The following is a 21,727-nucleotide window of genomic DNA, read 5'->3' on the forward strand; positions in this document are numbered from 1 at the left end:
ACCCTTCCTCGCCCTCCACGAGCCGGGTCCGGGGCAACCGTGGCGGGGCAGAACAGGAGCCAGCCTCGTTCCTCCGTTCCTCTGCCCCAACCGCCCGCCCCCTCGGGCCGCACGCGGTGCTGCCAGCGGCCGGGCGGAAACTACAACTCCCGGCATGCTCCGGGCCGAGCTCTCCCTGGGGTTCCGGATGGTGAGCAGGGAAGGTAAGCCGAGCTCACAGTCGGCAGGGGCAGCAGCAGCAGCAGTAGCAGCAGCAGAGGCAGTGGTGGCGGTGGCGGCGGCGGCGGCGGAGGAGACTGAGAAAGCCAGGCAGGGAGAGGGAGAGGGAGAGGGAGGGAGAGAGCCAAAAAAGAGGAGAGCCAGGCGAGAGCCAGAGAGCCCAGCAGCCCGCACCTCCAGACACTGGGAGGGAGACAGACAGACGGCCAGGAGGGCAGACACAGACATGCTAGACACCCGCACAGCCCAGCGCTACAAAGCGGAGGCAACCAGAAGGCAGGAGGAGGGAGAGAGAGGGGAGGGGAGGGGGCCTGGTGGGAGGGGGAGGAGAGAAAGGGGAGAGAGGGGAAGAGAGAGGAGGAGAGGATAGATAGAGAGAGAGAGGGGAAGGAGGGAGGAGGGAAGGAAAGGAGGGAGGGAAGGAGGGGGGGAAATCCAGCTACCACCACCCAAAGCCAACCTCTGCTTTCTGTCCTCATTTCCTTTATCCACCCAGCCCCGCGCCCGGAGGGAGGCTCTAGTCTAGCTAGACAGACAGCCACAGGGACAGACAGACGGTCAGGGAGAGAGAGAGGGGTGCTCAGGGGAGGAGGATTTGGAAGAGGAGGAGGACTGCCTGCCGAGAGAAGATTTTTCTCCAGGTTTTGCAGTTGGGGAGGGGGGGGGGCGGGAGGGGTGGTCCAGCGCTGTGTGTGTGAGTGTGACTGTGGGTGAGTGTGTGTGTGTGCACGCGCGCGCGCGGCAGCTGGAAGGGGTTTTTTTTGGGGGGGGCGAGCCCCGGGCCCCCGGAGAGAAAGGGATAGAGAAAAGGAGAGCGAGAGAGCGGGCGAGGGGAGGGAGGAGGAGGAGGAGGAGGAGGGAGGAGGGGGACCACCATGTCCAGGGGAGTTAGCCGAGGAGAATGTGAGCCGAGGAGATAAAAATGCTGTCAGTGCTGGCGGCCAGGGGCGCTGAGGGCTCCGTGACTCTCCCCAGCAGCCGCCGAGAGCCCGCGTCGCCGGAAGAGAGCAGCCCCCCGGAGGCCCGGCCCGGCTCGGCTCGGCTTGGCAGGAGCGAGCCCCGGACGGAGCCCAGCAGTTCGGTGAGTCCTGCAGCCTCGATTCCCCCCCTTCCCTCCTCCCCATCCTCTACTCCTCCTCCTCCTCCCCCTCCCCCCCTCCTCCTCCTCTCCTCCCTCCCAGCCGCAGAACTGCCGGGGTCTTTTGTGTGGCCCCCCTCCCGGGGTGGCCCCGGCCCCCGCCCCCCGCGCCTCCCGCCGTCCGCTCCCCGGCCCCGCGGCTGCGGTGCCCGCGTGCCCGTCTGTCTTTGTTTGCGCGCGGGGCGGGCCGCTCAGCCTGGCTGGCAGAGCCGGGCAAGGGAGGGGAGGGGAGCGGAGCGGAGCCCAGGCGGCTGGGGAGGGGGGGGTGCCGGGGGGGGGGGGGGCGGTTCTCGGGTTTCCTGGCTGCCCCGCAGCTCTCACGGCTCTGGGGCGATGGGGCCCCCGGTGTTGCTTCTCGCCCCTTCCCTCTCCTCCCTGCCTGCCGCCCCCCCCCCCCACTTCCCACCTTCCCACTTCCCCACCTCTTCTCTGCCTTTGGATTTCGAACTGTAAATTGCTTCAGCGATTCGGGAATGTGACTGGGAGGGGGGAGAAGGGGGACGGCGACTGTGGGAGGGGTAAACGAGGCTGGATTTGAAGATCTGCAAGGGGGGCGGGGACTGCAGAGGGAGGGGGTTCCCTCCCTTCGCCCCCAAATCCCCAAGTTCCTCGGACTCCGGAGAGTTGAAGGATGGGGGCCAGTGATTGTCGAGGGAGACATTTGGGGGCCAGAAGGGGAGCCCAAATCTAGGTCGGGGAGCCCAGGAGGTGGGCCCAGCTACCTGTCTGTCTAACAAAGTCGGTTCACTTTTGCATAAATAAATAAATAATGGCTCTCCTGAATGCGTTTCCTTTTGGGCTCTGATTGAAGAGGCCCTTGCTGGGCTGGACCCCCTCCCTTCCCCCCCCCCCCAGGTCACTGAGTGACAGCTGTCAGCGGGGCAGGGGCCAGGGGAAGTTGGCAGATTCTGGATGAGAAAGCCTTTCCCCAGGGGCCAGTCTCCCACCTTCCCCCTGGCGAGGTGGAGAAGAGAGGCAGGGGGCAGGCGCTGGCTGACTGTAGGAAAGAGCCCTGTTTCCTGCACTACAGGAAAGGGCCGATATCCAGCAGGGGACTGGGGGAGGAGGAGGACTGGCTGGGGGGGGGGGGTCTCCTTCTTTGCCCCCCCCCCCCTGCCCTGACCCCAGGGCCCCTGCTGGGCTGGGCTGGTGGGATGAGCAAGCCAGGCCCCAGCCAGCTGGAGGGAAGGAAGGATGTGGGGATGGGCTTGGCTGGAATGGAGTGCAGGGGCAGTCCCCCTGGGGGCAAAGAGCGGGCACCAGAACTGGTGGGGGCAGGAATTCTCTACCACAGACCCCAGGGGGCTGGGGCTGGACCAGATGTTGAGAGGGGAGCCTGGCCAGAGTAGCTCTGTCCTTTCCCCTTCCCTGGGGAGGATGGTGAGAGGAGGAATAAGAAAAGGCAGCCAGCACCATGCCTGGGGCCCTCCACATTGAGCTGGTAGCCAATGCAGGGGTCTGGGTTGTGCTGGGAACAAAGCTCAGTGCCCAGGCTCCCCTTCTGCACCAGCGACTGCCTGGCAGTGCCAACCTTAGCTGGGCCCAGGCACCACAGTGGGAAGCACTGCCCAAGCAGCTTCTTGGGTCTCCTGTTGAGGAGGCAGGGTTCTTGCCTACCCACTCTCCACCTAGGCTGGGCCCCCTGCTGGGGGGAAAGACAGTGGCCACCCTCATGCCCCTGCTCCCTGAGGCATCTGGGTCTCAACACAAAGGAAGGGAACTTGGGGGATCCCTGCCAGGTGTTTCCATGGTGCCTGGCTGAGCTGGCCTGAGGGTCACAAGCACAGGCCTCACCCAGGGGTCACAGTTCCGTGTGGGTGGGATGGAGCAATGTGTCCTTCAAGGCTGGGTACTTTCTGTGACACTGTCTTATATGAGGAGTACTTGGGATGCCTTCATTATTGGGCTATAGCTGGGGTAGATGGATCCCGGGACCCTGTGTGTGTGTGTAGGTGTGTGGACAGGAACTTCTGGTGTGGAATGGTCATCTCTGTGAGCTCACCTGCCACCTCATGGTGTGGGGTGTGGGCATGGAGGGACAGAGCTGAGAAGTCTGTCTAGGCTCCACCAAGACCTACCTGCCCCCACCCCCCAGGAGCTGGTGTGTATTGACTCTCCAGTCTTTGAGCAGATACATATTTATTTTCATACTAATGGAAAATCAAACTCAATAGTCACTGGAATTCATATTTTTCCTTTGGGTCAATAACCTGAGTGACCCCTAGGGACAGGCGGGCAGCTTGCCCCAGAGCTCCTCCTCTCAGATGCCTGGGAGGGGAGGGCAATGAAGGAACGGGCTTTTGATAGGCAGCCAAGGCCAATGGGCACCAGTCCAGACCCGTGAAGGCTTTGACCAGACTGAGGGGGGGCAGTAGAGGTGATGGGGGTGGGAAATGGGGGAGGGGGGATGACTGCCAAGCAGGGGGAGACAGAACTGGGGTGTGGTCTAACCCCCCCCTTTGCCCTCTCTCTCTTGCTTCCCCCGTCCATGCCTGGGGTTCCCCCTGGTGGCCCCCTCCCTCCCAGCCGGCCTACTCGTCCACGTGCGGATATTTATTTTCCGTAGTAAAATCCATTTTTAATGCCGTTACTTTTGAAATAATATAGAGAGAAACAAATGCAATGTGTTTAAGCTGCCCTCTGTGAGTTTTTAATGTGATCTATGGTGGAGGCAATGATGGAAGGAGCTGCTGAGCTCTGGGGTAATTTGGTGTCGTAAAGAAAAACAGCCTGCCGTTTACCGAGTTCACTAGGGAGCTGGGGCAGCAGAGGGGCAGAGCTGGCCTGCCTTCCCATCCCCCCCCCAGGGAGAGTGGGGGCCAGGGGCACCCTCCTTGGGCTGGGAGCCTCAAGGGGTGGCCACTCAGCGTGATTCCCTCTTCCCTTGCTGATGCTGTGCTCTCCATCAAGCGGTTGTTCAAAGGGTCTTCGAGGGGGCACAGAGCCCCCTGGAGTTGCCCATTGCTGGGCAGGAAGATGCCAAGGGGGTTGGGTCATCATGGTTCTCCCCATTCCTATCTTGGCTTGAGGTGGGGATAGGGGGCTCAGTCGTAAAGACGACTCAAGGACAGGGCCTCTCCCAAGCGCCTGTCCCTGTGGGCACAGATCCCAGCTGTGCTGCCTAACCCTCAACATAGGGCATTTGGGGGGGCACGGGCCTGGGAAGGGGGAGGCTCCCCTGTGGAGGCTTCTCATAGGGAGAGGGAATGAGCTTGGAAAACAGGGGCTTTTTAGACTCGGTGCCTCCTTCCCAGCTTGGCCTGGGGCTCTGCCCCTCCCCAGGATTTACCCTCCTACCCCTTGCCAGTTGCTGTCCCTGTGGGCAGCAAATCACTGGTGCTAGAACTAGAAGGAGCCTTAGAACACAGAATGTGAGATCATTGAACAGAAAACGTTAGAGTTGGAAGGAACCTGGACCATAATAGAGAATGTTAGAATTAGAAATCACCTTCCATCAGGGCTCTCACCCTGGCATCTGCCAACTTGGTGCTGGCTTTAAAAACATTTTACTAACTGGATTTCCATAGACTGTGTCTCCTTTGTAGTCCAATGGATTTTATTTTATGCATTTAAAAAACTTGTTCTGAGAAGGGGTGTGGAAGCTTCCCCAGAGTGTCAGGAGATCATAACACAAAAACACTTAAGAGTCCTTGCTTAGAACCCAGAAAGGACCTTAGAATAGAGAATCAAGAGTCTGGAATTAGGGGCAGCTAGATGGCACAGTGGATAGAGCACCGGCCCTGGATTCAGGAGTACCTGAGTTCAAATCAGGCCTTAGACACTTAACACTTACTAGCTGTGTGACCCTGGGCAAGTCACTTAACCCCAATTGCCTTACTAAAAAAAAAAAAACAGGAGTCTGGAATTATCTAGTCCAATGACAGCCCTTTAATAACTCAGGTGCCCTGGGGACAACTTGAGTATTTTGGTAGGAGGGACCCAGTCAGTACCCCGTAGTGAATGTCATCTACCAGTCCCAGCCTCCCAAGGCCAAATGATAGGTTGCCAGGAGAGCCTGTGCCCTTGGCCTCCTCCAGCCCTCTGAAGTCTGTAGTAAGAGAGACTCTCACCCTTGACCTGGCTAGGATCTTGGGGGCATCAGGTCCCAAAGACCCCCTTAAAGTGTAGACCCAATCTGGCCCTATGTCCTGGTACTGAGAAAGCTGGGAAGCCAGGGTGGGGCAAGGTTGGGGAGGGCAGGAGGGAGCAAGCCAAGAGATGTTGCTAATGCTGCAGATGGACACCCCCCACACAGAGCAGAAGAAGGGGGGGGGTGGAGGGAGATGGGAGGAGAAGGAGGGAGGAGAGGGAGAAAGAGAGAGAGACTGAGGAGAGAGATTGAGAAAAGAGGGAGGGAGAAAGAGAGGAGAGGAGAGAGAGAAGAGAGGGAGAGACAGAAAGAAAGACACAGGCAGGCACAGTATAAGTGACTGAAGGGCAAGATACAGCTAGGGGCAGGTAGTAAGAGGGTACCACAGGCAGATGAGGGGAGAGTCACCAGCAGTGGGGGGGGGGGTGATGAGAAAAGCTATGTAGTATTGGAGGAGAGAACCCCCACACCCCCAACATACACCATCACCATTCTCCCTCCCCTCCCAATCCCCCACTGAGGAAGCCAACATAGGCAGAGATACTCTGGGCTCATTTCATTCAAAATGAATGGGCCAGTGTGGGGGAGGGGGGGTGCCAATGCCCCTATCAAAAAGATCAGACAGAGAATCTCTCAGTGGTTGATGGTGGGGGGTGTTTGAAGTGGGGTTGGGGAGGAGGAGTAGAACAAGCTAGCTCCAGGGGACATTTAATGTGTTCTCTGGCCCCAGAATGTGGAGAAAGCCCTAGCCTCGCCCCAGATGCAGACTGAAAAAAGAAAAACAAAGTTTGAGGGGATCTTTGGAGTCAAAGCCCCCTGAGGGCAGGGCCTGGCCAGGTGTTGGCAGCCCATCCATCCCTCCCTCCTCCATCTGTGTGAGTGTAAAAGGAGGAAAAGGGCAGCCTCTGGGAGTGTAGGGGGTGGGACAGGGCCTTGGGAGAGGAGAAAGGGAGGAGAGTGGGTGGCCTTGTGGCCAAGCCTAGGGAACTGGAGGTGGCCAGGGCCCCCCAGGGTGGGCGGGCTGGCAGGCTGGCAGGAGAGGGGAGGGGAATCAGTGAGTCAGCCTTCCAGGAGCGCAGGAGGGAGAAGCAGAGCCAGGCATGAGGCACCGTGCTGAGGAAACTGGCCTGGGGGTCAGGCAGTTGTTCTGCCAGGCACTTGCTAAGTGACCTTGGACAAATCCTTCCCCTCTTTGGGCCTCAATTTCCTCCTCAGTAAGATGAAGAGGTTGGATCAAATGAGTTCTTCAGGCCCTGCTAGTTGATCTTACATTAGTGCTGACCATTCTATGCCCATGAGGAAAGAAGGCAGGAGGGAAAATTAAGTGTGGAGGAGAGAGAAAGGCTGGGGGACACCATGGGACACAGCCTCCCCAGGCTCAGCCTGGCCTCTGACAGAAAGACCCCCACCCACCCTGCATCTCTACTCTACCCAGTCCCTTCTGTGCCAGGCTCCTGGGAGCCTTGGCTTTCCTCTTCTGTGGAGTGGATAGAGGGTAGGAACTTCCTACAGGTTGCCTACAGGTGGTTGGGAACTAGATCTCCAGCAGGTATGGGGCACAGGTGGGACCAAGTAGCTCCAAGCAGGAAAGAGTACTATAACAGTGGCAGGCATGGGATGCCAGGGGCAGTGAGGGTCACAAATTAGATCCCAAGCATCCCCTGGAATTCACTGGAAGGAAGGGGGCCCTGGGTGCCTACGTCCCTTAGACTTTGAAGGAAGAACTAGAAGGTCAGGTCTCCTGGGCAGCCCATCTTTAGGTACAGGTCAGGGCTCACCAACTGGGGTTGTGACCCTGGCTTCCAGGAAGCAGTGCTGGGTTTGGGGAGGATACCCGATACTGATAACCTTTAGTGGTGGTGGGAGTTAGGAGGAACGTAGTGACCGGGGTATTTAGAATTATGGAATGTCAGACTTGGAAGGCCACTTAAAATATGGAATGTCAGAGCCAGGAGGGAACCCAGAATGTCAGAGTTGGGAGGGCCTTAGAACATGGAATGTCAGAGCTGGGATGGACCTTAGAACCCAGTTAGAGACCATTCTAGTTGTCTACTTTTACTGGCCCCGGGGATTTTTCTGGGTTTATTGGGCATCTGGGAAGTAGAACTCTGAGTTTTGGTTTTCAGGTAGAAGGCCAGCTCCTTAGGAAGCCAGTTAGAGGTGTAAGGTCTCCCAGCACTCCCCTCTTCCATGTAACTGAAGGGGCCACTATGGCTAAGAGCTCAGAGCAGGGCCCAGGGGCTGGATGCAGGAGCCTCAGTGGCCTGTAGCCTGGCAAGTAGCTCCTCCTGAGGGAGTTGGGCAGGCATGGGTCCTGGCCAGGCTGGGAGCTCATCCAGGGCACTGGGAGAGGGGGCCCAGTAAATTGTGCCCTCAGGGACACAGCCTCAGGGGCCAAACTGGAGAGTACCTCAGGCCTTCCCCTTGCCCTTCAAGAGTGAGAGGGGTCCCCTGAGACCAGGGAAGGGAGGGGAATGCCCCCCCCCCAGTCCCCAGCTGACAGGAAGCACTTAGTCTCAGCCCCTCCCTCCCCTGAGGCCTGGGCTCCCCCGGTGCCCTCTCCTCCCAGGAGCCTCTGGGTCCTAATGCTGTCTCTCTCCATTCTGGCCACCAGCCCAGGGCTCACTGGTTCCTGCTGAACCCCTCCCCTATCAGTCATGGGGGCCTTTGAGAAGCGGAATTCCAGCTAGGGCCTCTTCTCTGGACCTCACCCCCGCTACTCCCCCCCCCCCCAGGGGCTGGAATCCTTCAGTTAGTCTTCTCTTCATCCCTCAGGCTCCCAGCCCTAATCTGTCCCCACCCCCCCACCCCCCACCCCTCCACACACATACAAACACACAGCCAACTCAGGGGTCCTTAGGGGGGAATCCTAGGGGGAGGGGCCTGCTCTGCAGCTGGCTTGGCCCCTCCATCCCCTCCCAGCCCAGCTGCCACTGAAGCTTCTAGAAGCTGCTACTCTGGCCCAGCTCTGGCCACCTCCCTCCAGCACCCCTCCCCCCCAAACCTGAGCAGGGCCTGGGCCAGGAAGGGGACTCACTGACCACAGGGGAGGTGGCTGTTGACATACATACATACACAGACTAACAGACAAGAGGTGGAAGCCTGCGCGTGGACAGATGGATGGCTGAACAGATGGACAGAGAGACGCACACAGATGGAGACAGATGGACATGGACAGAGAGAGACAGACAGAAATGGAGACTGACCAATAGATACATACACAGACAGAAGAAGCAGGCAGATGGACCAAGAGACAGACACACAGACACACAGAGACAAACACAGACAGGAACAGGCAGAGGCAGAGAGAGGCTCAGGGAACCAGAGTTGACGTGGTTTTAATGGAAGATCAAAGATGTTCTCTCTCCTTTGGCCTCTACCTCTCTGCTCCCTGACCCCTAGCCTCATCTGTCTGGGCCAGGGGCCTCCAAGTCCCTCCATCTCTAGTCCCAGGGCTTTTCTGATGTTCTCTTGAACTCTGAGTCCAGAGAAGGGACACCAGGTGAGCACTCCATAGTATGTACCCTCTCCCACCCCCCAAAACTGTCCCCAGTCAGGTTGTTATTGTTACGGGCATGGGGCAGAGCTAGTCCATACAGAGATAGGAAGAGAAAGACAGTGAGATAAACACATGGCCAGCTCCCTCCCACTAGGCACTCATGTTCTCATCCACATACTTGTCACACAAACCGTACAAATTCCCTCTCTCTCTCTCTCTCTTTCTCTCTCTCTCTCTCTCTCTCTCTCTCTCTCTCCCTCTCTCCCCCCCCTCCACTGTCTGTTTGTCTGACTAATACACACACGCACACACACACACATGCACATGCACACACAAAGTTATAAACACCTTTTTTTCTTCCATTTTGGCTTACCTTTTGGCCTAGCCACACAGAGCCTATTCCCACACAAACACTAAGCCCCCTGCATGCACATACAACCTTTGTGTTACACACACACTTTTGTCACACCCACAGAGTTTGTCTCTCACTTAAACATCGTCTCACACCTACACACGCACATATCGCCCCCCCCCACTCATGGATGTGCCTATATTCCTATGTCTCACACAGACTCCCCGTGACATAGATATAACATCTTATTGCCCGCACACATTATCTTATCATAGGGACACCTTGCTTTACCAACACACACACATATAGAGTTCTCAGGACTGAGGAACCACATGGTTAAGGGGCAGAGCCCTAGGGAAGAAGCAAAAGGATTTGGGTGGGAAGAAGGTCCTCCCCACAGGGCTGGACACCCAGCTAGGAGGGGAATTGTGGCCAAAGGGAAGACTCCCTCCACAGGTGGGGGCCCCCTCAGGGGAAGGGCAGAACCTAGCTAGGCCAGCTACACAGGAAGAGGCTGGCGGCCTGGGTAGAGCAAGAGAAAAAAATACTCACCCCATACCGCCCCCCTCCCATCTCTTCCCCTGAGGGGTCTGGGGGGTGGGGGAGCACAGTGGAGAGTGAGAGTGTGCACAGGTAGAAGAAGCCTGACATACACAGACATAGATGAAATGCTGCTTTCCTGGCCATCTTGGCTGCCACCCCCCACCCCAATCCTGGAGCTGGGGGCCCAGGAGCTGACCTGCAGACTCCCTCCTCCTACTGCCCCCCCTTCCCCAGCAGGCCTCTGACCCCAAAGCCCCAGAGAACTGGCTGCCTGGCTGGCTCCCCCACCCCCCATCCTTGTACTGCGTGTGCCCCCACTCCTCTCCTCTCTTCTGCCTGGCGTCAGTGGTTTCTGAGGAGCTGAGAACAATTCACAAGGCCTGTTTTCATGCCCCCCCCTCCCTCCTTGCCTGTGATGCTTCAAACAGCAATGCCCTAAAGGCAAGCAAGGACGTTGCTCTCTCCACCACTAAATATCTGAAGGCAGATGGGTGGGCTGGAATCTGCTCCCGCCCCCCCAGGGAGCCAGCAAGGAAGAGAGGAGGAGGGAGCTCTGCTCAGGCCCTGGGCACAGGCACAGACAGATGGACTTGGGGCCTCTTCTCTCTCCCTCCTCCCAAACTCTGGGCCAGGCTTGGGAGAGGCCTGTTCCTTGCAAGTGAAGCATCTCTGACACATCCTCCCCCCAACTCCTGTGGAGCGCCCCTGGAAACACACACACACCTGACAGCCCCGCCCCCAACAGGCCTCCTTTTCTGCAGCTTCAGCCCCCTCCCCCTCTGCTCCAAACCCTCATGTCTGCCCAACTCCCTCCAGCTATCTGGGTACCCCAAGCACCCCCTCTGCTCAGTTATTACTGCTCCTAACCCATCTCCTACCCCCACCACACACACACCCCTCAAAACATATACCAACACACACCTCTGTGTCCCCTATTCTTCTTGTCTTCCCTACAAACACCTACCGCCAAAATACACACCATCACTTAGAGAACCTTATCCCCTCCATAGCTCATAGCCCCTGGCAGCCACCTCCCTCAAACACAAAGCTTCCCCAAAGCCAATCCTCCACCCAGACCCTTCAGAAGCACACATTTGCACCTCCAGAAACACCCTTACCTTTCACACACAGATTTCGGGTCCCCCCCCCACACACACACACACACACTTGCAATACAGGTGCGAGGCTATCATGGTGGGAAGTTTCAGAGGCTGCCACAGTGGGCGGGGCCACGACTTTCCCCTACTGTCCCCCCCGCTCCATGAAACCCCTAAAACCTGCTGACCCTCGCATCTTTACACATAAATTGCCTAACTACCCAACAGTGCCTCCAAAATATGCAAACAGATTGTGTAGAGTCCCCTACTCAAAAACACTTCTCAAAAACACTCAGATTCCCTCCCCTCTCTCTCATTTCCCCCTCATCTTTCCCACACACTCTTTCTCTGGGACTTGCTATCCACACTAGCACAGACGGCTCCAGCCTCTCTGTCTCTGTCTCTCTGTCTCTCTGCCTCTCTGCCTCTCTTCTTTCTCTTTCTCTCTCTCTCTCTCTCTCTCTCTCTCTCCCTCCCTCCCTCCCCTTCTCTTTTCTCTGTCTCTGCCTCTCTTCTCTCTGTCTCTGTCTCTCTGTCTCTCTGCCTCTCTTCTCTCTCTCTCTCTCTCTCTCTCTCTCTCTCTCTCTCTCTCTCTCTCTCCCTCCCCTTCTCTTTTCTCTGTCTCTGCCTCTCTTCTCTCTGTCTCTGTCTCTCTGTCTCTCTGTCTCTCCCCTGCCCAATCCCCTTTCCCACTTCCCAGAGCCCCTCTCACCCAGAGCTCCTCCCTCCCACAGGCATTCCTTGACACCGAAACCGTACTCTGGGACAATGAAGACCAACTGTGTCTCGGTCTGTCCAGCCTCTGAACAAAGAACTTTGCCCCCTGTGGGACCAATCTCCCTCAACCTAGTCTGTTGGGGAGGATTCGGGAGGAAGACTAGGGGGCAGCCAGAGCTCCTCAAGGCAGCTTCCCTGAGCATGATCTCAAAGCACCTTATCTCAGCCTGTAACACTTGGACTCTAGCAACTTGGGGTAGGGAGCAGAGAAAGATTGTTACCTGAAGATCCAAAAGTTGACCCCAGGAGGCTCATCCGGGAAATTGATCTCCTTGGGGTGCTCACCTGGGGCATCCTCTATCTTTAGAGTAGTAGATGCCTGCTGACCTCTGGGGAGCCAGAAGGAGAGACCCCCGGCCCCCCAACCCAGAGCCGAGCAGGGAGGACTGTGGATCCTGGCCTCCATCCCTCCCCCCCCATAACAGGAGCGCATTCCCGACAGCGAAGGTTACTCTAATAGATGCATTATTTTAAACGGAATCTCCGCCATCTGTTCCACCCCCTAATTATGAATGCACAGAAACTACCTCAGCCCCGGCAAGGAGAGAAGAGTGATTTAAAGACCTGGGCAGGGGCTGCTGCTTCCTGCATCTGGGGCTGGTGCGCAGGAGCCTATGACTTGGCCTAGGACCCCCCCCCCCATTCTAATACATCCCTGGCCCAAATTTACCTCTTCAGTGCCCTGGGAGGAGTTGAGGGGGCCCTCAAACCCTATTCATCACTGCTGCCCCATGAGGAGGACAGGGGATTGGCTGGGGGGGGGCGGTAAGGTAGAGCAGGCAGCCAGGGACCCCAGCTGGGCCTGGGCCTGGGGGTGCTATAGGGAGCAAGGACACATGCTCTTTCCTCTGTCTGCCAAGGGCCCCCCCCCCGTCTCCTCCACCCCCCCCACCAAGCCCTGGGGAAACGAGGTTCCATTAGGGGCCTTGAAAAATTTAGTGACATTGATTCTCTCTCTGGCCAGCCTTCCAGGCCCCAGGGAGCAGTGGGCACAGCGCCTGGCCCCTCAACAGAGGATGGGAGAGCAAAGGGGAGCAGACAGGAGCCAGGCTTGGGGAAAAGGCCATAAACCGCAGGGCTCTCTTTGGTCAGTCTGGGCCCTGCCCCATCAGTGGGGTCTCCAGCCACCTCTCTGCAACAGGCTCACCTGGATGGCCGTTCGTGGGGTGATTTAATGTGAAGTCCAACACTCTGACGGACACACAAATGCCCCCTTTGGCCCATGTGTCTGGGATGGCTGGGGAGAGCTGCTGAGTGAGAGTGGATGGGAGGAGCGGAGAATGGGACCAGAGGAGGATGGGGTGGGGGGCTTTGGGGAGCTGGACAGGGTCAGGGCAGCCCTTGGAAGGTGCTGAGTTAAGGGGAGGGGGCTCACCAGGGCTAGGTGAATGAAGTCTGAAGGGGGCAGAGGCCATCTGCCCTACCTGAGGTGAAGGGAGAGGGATGGGGGCGGGCGTAGTGGTGGGGGAGAGCTATGCCCAAAGCCCGGCCTTGGCCATGCCCATCTGCCTGTGGGCGGCAGGCCCCAGCTCGGCGGGCAGACTGCAGCAGATGCATGAGCGCTGCAGGGAGAGGGAGCGAGGTTGGGTTGGAGGAATTTTAAAGATTGCTGTAGGCGGAGGGTCTCCGACCCCCCTGTGGAGATGGGCAGTCATGCAGAAGTAATCCTGTGGCTTGCTGCCTGCCTGGAGGAGAAGGGAGGAAAGCAGTAGAGGTGGGAGGGGAGATGCAGAAGGGGAGAGGGCCAGGTACCCCTTCCCCTGCCAGGCCCTGCTCAGGAGAAAAGTGAAGAAGGGGAGAGCCTGACCTTGCGTGAGCCAAGAGCCCCCTATAGTCACTGAACCATGGGCAAGAAGGGCTGGGGAGGTAGGAAGTGGGGTGGGGGCGGGCAGAGGCCTGCTTCCTGAGATCCTCCAGAGCCAACATGAATGGCTAGATGGGGACTGTGGGCTTACAGAGGAAAGCACAGGGTCCCAGTGAACTGGGCAGAAGAAGTGCTGACCTCTTCCTCTTCCTCTTCTCCCTTTCCCGTGTCCTTGACTGGCACACGCTCCCACCCAGCCCTTTGGCTCTGGAGGGGCAAAGTCTGCAGGACTGACCAGGGCAGGAATATGGCAGCTGTTGCTCATTCTCAGTTTTATAAATAATGCAACATGAAGATGCAGACCCTGGGGATCTGCTCACAGGAGCCTCGTGAAGGTTGGGGAGGGGGGGAACAGCCCAGGCCCAGTCACCTTGGGATGGGAGGGATTACAGCTTGTTACAGGGAGGCTCCCTCAACCCAGAGCCACTGGGATAGATTCCATAAGAGAACTCCCCCTGTCCCTGTTTCCCCAACCTACCTATTATCTTCTTCTGTGTGACCTTGGGCTAGTGGCACACCCTCTCTGGGCTAAGAGGAGAGGGAGAAAAGGGGAGAAATGAGGCAGGGGTGTGTGTGTGTGTGTGTGTGTGTGTGTGTGTGTGTGTGTGTGTGTAAAACCAAGATAACTGGCAGCTGGCTGAGCTAGTTCCAGGTCAGAGAGAGAGAGAGAGAGAGAGAAGATAGTGTACACCCCGACAGTACCATTGAAATGGATCTCCACCACCTTGTTTAGGCCCAAGGGGCAGGGCTGGGGAGGTGCTGGGGGAGATGGAGAGGGCACCTTCTACCTCTCACCCTCATTCCCACTTGGCTCCCCCTTGGCTCAACCCCCGACCCTCTGGTTCTGAATTCTGAAGGGGGGGTCGGGGAATGAAGGTTGCTATGGAGATGCTGCAGCTCCCTGGGGTGCTCCCCACTTCCCTCCTCCCCCCCTTGCCACTGTCTCCTTCCTCCCTCTGAACTTTCCCCAGTGCCAGTGGGGTTTGCCAGATGTCTCTGACATGGTGCTAGTGACGGGCGGTTGGGGTGAAATGCTGGTTGGGTGACAGGCGGTTCAGGTGACATGCTGGGCAGTTGACAGGTGGTGCAGGCAAAAGACACCCTGGGTGGGTGACAGCGTTTGATGCCTGTGTTGGTGTTGGTGGCGAGCGGCAATGGTGCCATCCAGCTGGTATGCCATCCCAGCACGCCCCACTCCTCCCTCCCTCCCTCTCTCTCTCCCTCCCTCCACCTGGCTGTCTGGGGGCTCCAGGCTCCAGGCTAAGATACTAATGAGGCTCATTAAAAGTAGAGGTGACAGTGTCGAGGGTCCAGGGGTGTCCCAGGGAACCTCTAACAGGAGGCTGATGAGGCAGGGAAGCATCCAGGGAGGAGAGGCCGCTTGCTTGGGAAGGGGTTGATGAGGCATCCCCCTGGGCCTCCCTACCCCTGCCCCTATGGTGCCCCCTCTGTGGTGCCCTGTGGCCTTCCTGGAGCCCTCCCACCCTTTTTTGTCCATCCACTGCTCCTTCCTGCTGCCAAGATTGCTACCTGCCCTGGGGTTTGCACACAGCTCTGGTTCAAAGTGGATTGTGTGTGCTCAGCCCTCATGGCCCACTTGTCTAATAACCTGAGACCTAGGAGAAGTGGGAGGGGGAGCTGGCAATTCCCCCTCCCTCCAGCTGCTCCCTTTGGGAGGGGCACCAGCTGACCTTCCCTCCTGGGGGGCCCTTCCCCACCCTCCTATGCCAGTCCTTGGCCTGGTCTTCAGGGAAAACTGCTAGCCACTGGTCAATGTCACTCCTTACCCCAATTCTGAGCTCTTTCTGGTTCTTTTAGGTGATCCAAATAGAGTTCTAGAGTATTCCAATGTAGGATGTCAGAGCTGGAAGGGACCTCAGAAATCATCCAGTCTGTAGCTCTCTTGTTTTATACAAAATGGGAGGGGGCAGTTAGGCGGTGCTACAGTGGATAAGCACCGGCCCTGGATTCAGGAAGACCTGAGTTCAAATCTGGCCTCAGACGCTTGACACTTACTACCTGTGTGACCCTGGGCAAGTCACTTAACCCTCATTGCCCTGCCCCCCCCAAAAAAAAAAACCAAACAAAAAACAATTTTTTTTAAATGGGAAGACTGAGTAACAGAAAGCCAACATTTATTAAGTGTTGACTGTATACAGAAACACTGTGCCCTTGGTTGGAAAGGGGGAAGGGAATATGTATTTCTCCAGGGCCTGCTATGGGCCAGCACTGTGTTAATAAGCACGTTACAATTATTATCTCATGTGATCCTTGGAGGGGATGTGCTGTTCTTATCCGCATTTTATAGTTAAGGAAACTGAGGCCAGTGGAGGTTAAGTGACTTCCCCAGGGTCACAGGAGTAATAAGTGAACACCATCTTCCTGACTCCAGCCCAGTGCTGTATCCACTTCAACACCTAGTTGCCTCTCTCTAAGCACAAGCCCCCTACCCCGGGGCTTGGCCAAGGTCATATCAGAGTCAAATGGAGAATTCAGGTGTCCTGACTCCTCCTGTAGCCCCTGAGCCAGTGTCCTCAGGGATCCAGGTCCACTCAGCCCCCTGGTCCAGAGCACAGGCAGAGCTGATGACTGGTGTCCGCCCCCTCCTGCCCTCACCTGGCCACCTCTGCCCTCTTCCAGTGAAAAGAATACTGGTTATGGAGGCAAGGGGCTCCAACTCCTCCACACACTGTTACCTGGGGCCTCAGTTTCCTCATCTGTAAAAGGAGAGGCTTGGACTAGATGTCCTCTGAGGTCCCTTCCCGCTTGAAATCTATTATCTTAAGCCATTGGTGCAGAAAGACCCTGTTCTCCCTGCCCCCAGTGAATAAATAAAGACAAGTCACTCCCTGCATCTGGTCTAACAGCACTAACAAATGAGGCCCCAGAGGCTCCTGTAGAACTTCCTCCTGACCCAAATCCCAGGAGCTGCCTCCTGGGGCCAAGCTGGAAAGAGGTGGGAGAAGGATCCCAGGTCCTAGTAATCCATTAATAGATGTTTGATTGATTGATCGATCGATAGTGGGGTGGGTGGGGCAGGGTAATGGGGGCATGCATGGTGGGGGTGGGGGGTGGGGAAGAGTTAGAAGCAGAATCATAGAATGTTAGAGCTGGACAGGATCTTAGTGTAAGATCTGGGAGGGCCCTTAAAACAAAGAATGTGAAAGCTGGGATGGTCCTTAGAACACAGACTGTCAGGGCTGGGAGGGCCATTAGAACAAAGGATGTCAGAGCTGGGAGGGACCAAGAACACAGACTGTCAGAGCTGGGAGGACTTTTAGAACCCAGAATGTCAGAGCTGAGAGGGCCCTTAGAATACAGAATGTCAGGGCTGGGAGAGCCCTTGGAACACAGAGTGTCAGGGCTGGGAAGAATCTTAGAACCTAGAATGTCAGAACCGAGAAGGATCTTAGAACACAGGATGTCAGAGGTGGGAGGGATCGTAGAACCTAGAATGGGAGAGCTGGGATGGCCCTTAGAACACAGAATGTCAGAACTGGGAGGTATCTTAGAACCCAGAATGTCAGAGCTGGGAGGGACCTTAGAACACAAAATATGAGAGCTAGGAGGGACCTTAGAAGGCAGGATGTCAGAGCTGGGAGGGTCCTTAGAACTTAGAATACAAGATCATTCTAACTGGAAATTGTCTAGACCAACCTCCTAATTTTACAAATGAGGAAAATGAGACTCAGAGAGGGACTTAACCAAAGTCACACAGAATTTGAGTAGAGGCGATGGTTGAAGGGCTGTGACATTAAGGGGAAGGGCTTGTCATCTTCTGTCCTGTCCCACTTGTTGATCCAGACATTCTTGGGGAGGCAAAGAAGGGGCAGCATGTATAAGTGGATGTTGAGGGGAGATCTCTGGCTGAGGCTGGGCAGAGCTTCTGACTGGGTTGGGGGGGGCGGGTCACAGAGGTCACTGTGCTTGGTGTCTAGCTCAGCATTCCTCCTCAATTCCCACAATGGTGGCTCTGGGCCCAGCCCCCTTGGTTCCATAGTAGTGGATATGGGAAGGGGACACAATACCATCGGGGTGGTCACTCCCGCCAATGTAGTCTGATGGGGTGGAAATTACCCCAGCAACAGCTGATGGATGGGAGAGGACCCTCCTCATTGGCTGCGAGCCATAGACACTCTGAATGGCCCTGGCAGAGTTGGAACAGCCAAGGCTGGGGTGCAGTAGGGTGGGGTGGGGGAGGCTCAGAGGGGAAATTTAAGGGCAAAGAAGCGGGCTCATAAATCTTGGAGCGTCTCTGCTTCCCTTCCCCCACATCGTCATCTCTCACCAAACCTGATCCCACAGTGCCCCTGGGCCACTGTGTTGGGCTGGTGCTAAGGGAGTGGGGGTGGTTGAGCTGGTGACACGGGGCCTGGGCCCTCCCAACTGGCTTAGGGTTGTTCCCAATTAGGACTGCCCCTCACGCTCTTCCTCTCCTCCATTGGAGGCAACTTTGCCAGTCTTCTTCTGGGTGTCTGTGTGTAAGCAGAGGGGGACGGGGGGGGGGGGAGGGGGGGGAGCTCAGGCCTGGAGTTCAGGGTGGGGACTCACTGGGAGCCCATATTCCTATAGTCTGTCTCTGCTACATTAGTGGAAGTGGGGGAGGGACAGCTGCCTCGGTTTCCCCAGCTTTGACGTGTGGTCAAAACAGCCCTTTATCCCCACGCCTGGCTCATCTTGTGACAGGATGGGTGCAGAAGGCCCTGGGTGGGGCAACCCACTGCCTGCCTTCAGGGAGCCCTGGTTGGAGAGAAAGAGCCGGAGTAGGACCCAAGACCTTGGTTTCCTTGCTGAGGTGGCAGTTAGGCATTTCTCAGTGTTGCCTGGGAGGTGATGGAGCCAGCTCACTAGAGGAGAGGGGCTGATCAGACTTCTTGGGGAGAAGGGGGAGGGACAAAGAATCGTCAGGTGGGGAATGGGGAGCTGTTGGCAGGAAGTTTCAGGTAAGAAAGTGGGGCGCTGAGAGGGGTGGGGAGGGAGGCCTTGGAAGGCTGCAGGGGGTGGGGTCCTGAAGCCTTCAAGGTTCCCACAAGAACAGACACTGATGTATTTCAGGACTAAGACAGGGCTCCCCTCTTTCCCTTTTGACATCCGCCTAGAGTCACCCCCCTTCTAATGGACAATGCAGAGCTGCCCAGCCCAGGGGACCCAAGAACCCAGGGCTGGGGGCGGGTCCCCAGTGGGCACCCTGCCAAAGCCCACAGACTGATCACTAGGAATTTTTGTTGCTGAGAGATGGAAAATCCCGTTGGCTTGGAACTCATCCCTTCCCTCTGGGAGAGGGGAGGGAACCTTAGGGAGAGATTCCTTCCTGCCCCCCCTTTCTCCCCACCCTTCCATGCCCCTACTCCATTGCACTTCTCTCCCCCCTCTCCCCCTGCCCTCCCAGCCACTGGGCAGTGCCTGCCCCAAGGGTGATTCTTGGGTGGGTGGATCTGCTCAGAGGTAGCTGGGAGTGGGCATTTTGCCCAGGGATATATATGCTCACCAGTGATGAGAGTGGGGGCACAGGCTGAGGGGCCACAGAATGGGGAAACACAGGCTAAGGTGGGGGAAGGGAACCTAGCTAGGAAAGGACACTGGACTCTCAAGGTCTCAATAGTCCTCAAAGCCTGTTTTCACATGCCCTGGGGCTGGAGCAGGGCCAGGGCTCTGGCAGGGCTGGGGATCAGCATTGGGGGATTGGTCTGGGTAGACAGCCGTTGGGCCCCTGGGAGTGAAGGGTGCCCGTGGGAGGGGCTTGTGGCCAGAGAGGGCGGAGCCTTAGCCATGTCTTCCTGGGCCCTGTTCCTGGCCGGAGGGCCTCCTCCCAGTGGCCCTGGCTCATGGCTAGGAGTTTGTTCTCTCTCCTTGGACAGGAAGACGAATGATTCCATTACGGGAGCGTGATTTTATTCCACGTGTCAGGGAGTCCGAGATTAACTTGCTCACCAGTCTGTGACAAAACCTCGCACACATACACACACTCACTCACTCACACACTCACACACTCAGACAAAGACACCCAGGCACAGGCCCACAAAGACACAGAGTCCCTCCCGTCCGGCATCTAGTGGGAGGCTCCTTTTGCCCCAGCCTCTAACCTGGAATCTGGTGCCAGGGAGGGCCAAGGGGGAAGAATCTTCACCTATGTCCTCAAAACCTTAGTCCAGGGTGAACTGCACCTGGCAGGCAGCCCCTTACTGAGAACTCGGCATGCCTTCAGCTTCGCCCTTTTCTCCCCAACTTCTTTAGCCACACACACCAACACCTGGATACCAAGGCCCTCTCCCCCTATGTATACATACTCCCCTCTCCTCTCTCTCTCTCTCCCTTCCTCTCTCCCTCCTTTCCCCCACCTCTCTCCCATCTCCTTTTCTCTTCTCCTCTCTCTCTCTCTCTCTCTCTCTCTCTCTCTCTCTCTCTCTCTCTCTCTCTCCCCACCTCTCCCCCATCTCCTTCTCTCTCTGTCTCTCTCTCCCCCTCTTTCTCTCCCTCTCTTCTCTTTTCCTCTATCTCTCCCATCTTCTCTCTCTTCCTTTCATTTCCTCTCCTTTCTCTCTCTTCCTCTACTCCTCTCCCCATCTCTTTTTCTCTCCTCCTTGCTTTCTCTCTCACCCCCTCTTTTTGTCTCCCTCTCTCTCTCCTGTCTCTCTCCCTCCCTTTCCCCAACTCTATCCCATTTCCTTCTTTCTCTTCCTTTCTCTCTCTCTCTCACTTTCCCTCTCTCCCCTTCCCTCTCTCCCCCCATTTTGGAGGTAGAAGGTGACTCACAGGCAGGTAACTGGTAACTCTCTCCCTCTCTCCTCTCTCTCTTCACCTCTCCCCCATCTCCTTCTCTCTTTCTCTCTCTCTCAACACACCCTATTTGAAAACACATCCTCTCTCATGCACACTCCCACTTGCTGATATATACATACATGGTTGAGCACACGCTCTAGCATGTAGGAGTCTGAAGTATCTCCCCATACTTCCCTTGGCCCTTTCCTGCTGAGCAGACCCCACTGGGACACCCTTCACCCAGCTACCCCTTTCAGGCTCCTCCCTTCCATCCTTACTAGGCCTCCCTTCTACAATGGAGGGGAAGGGATGGGAGGGGAAGGAGCTTCCTAATTGTCTGAGGAAGGACACACTTATAACTCAGAATCAAAGCTGAACCAGTTACCTGCCTGTGAGTCACCTTCTACCTCCAAGCTCTGTGCCTCCCCAAGGCTAGACCCTCAGTCACACCAGTTTGCCCATCGCTAGGGAAGTGGGCAGAGAGATGTACTCCAAGCCTAACCCTAGTGATGTTTCGCCAAGGTAGAGAACAGGACTTTAGATGCCTCATGTCCTAGTAAAAGAGATTATAGAGGGGAGGACAGCAAGGAATGCAGAGAGAATTGGGGGAATGTCTCTGAAGAATCTATACCTTTCCAGAAAGGACTGGGGTGGAAAGCAATTCCATGTCACCACAGGCCTGAGACACCGGAATGGCCTTCTGATAGGTCTCCCTGCCTCTAATCCCTCTGCCCCAGTTCATCCTCCCAAGACTGCCAACTTATTCTTCCTAAAGCACAATTCTGACCAGTCACTTCCTTTCTCAAATTTTCCATTGCCTACAGGAGAAATTCAATAGAGAGTCAATCAACAGATATTCATTAAGTTCCTACTGCGTGCTTTGCTGGAGTCTAGTATCCCTAACCCGGCATTCAAGGCTCACCATAGTCCGATTCCATCTAACCCATCCAGCCAAATTCCCCACTGCTCCCCTCCCCACCAGTCCCCTGCTCCAATCAGGATGATCTACAGGCACCCTTCACTTTCCACCTTTTATAGGACTGCTCTTTTCTCCTTTCTTCTTTCATCTACAAGTCCCATCTATCCTTTAAAACCCAAGTCAGGACTTTCCTCTTTTAGGAAGTCTTCCCTGACCCCCTTAACCCACAATTGAGGACTTAAAGACTCGCAAACCTGGAAGAAATGAACCTCAGAAATCATTTGGCCCAACCCCAACCTGAGCATCAATCTCCTTCATGACATCCTGGGCAGAAATAAGAGGGGATGGGGGCAGCTAGGTGGCGCAGTGGATAAAGCACCGACCCTAGATTCAGTAGGACCTGAGTTCAAATCTGACCTCAGACATTTGACATTTACTAGCTGTGTGACCCTGGGCAAGTCACTTAACCC

General features: G+C 56.5%; 1 protein-coding gene across 1 annotated transcript in view; it reads left to right on the top strand.

Moving 5' to 3' along the window:
* The first annotated feature begins 1,188 nt into the window (after positions 1-1,188).
* AHDC1 (AT-hook DNA binding motif containing 1) overlaps positions 1,189-21,727 on the top strand; it is a 90,311-nt gene continuing 69,772 nt past the window's right edge. Inside the window, 1 exon segment of the mRNA XM_043993357.1 lies at positions 1,189-1,300. The gene's annotated coding sequence lies outside the window, so the exon portion shown is untranslated.

Source organism: Dromiciops gliroides, chromosome 3, assembly GCF_019393635.1.
Source record: "Dromiciops gliroides isolate mDroGli1 chromosome 3, mDroGli1.pri, whole genome shotgun sequence".
NCBI classification, from domain to species: Eukaryota; Metazoa; Chordata; class Mammalia; order Microbiotheria; family Microbiotheriidae; genus Dromiciops; species Dromiciops gliroides.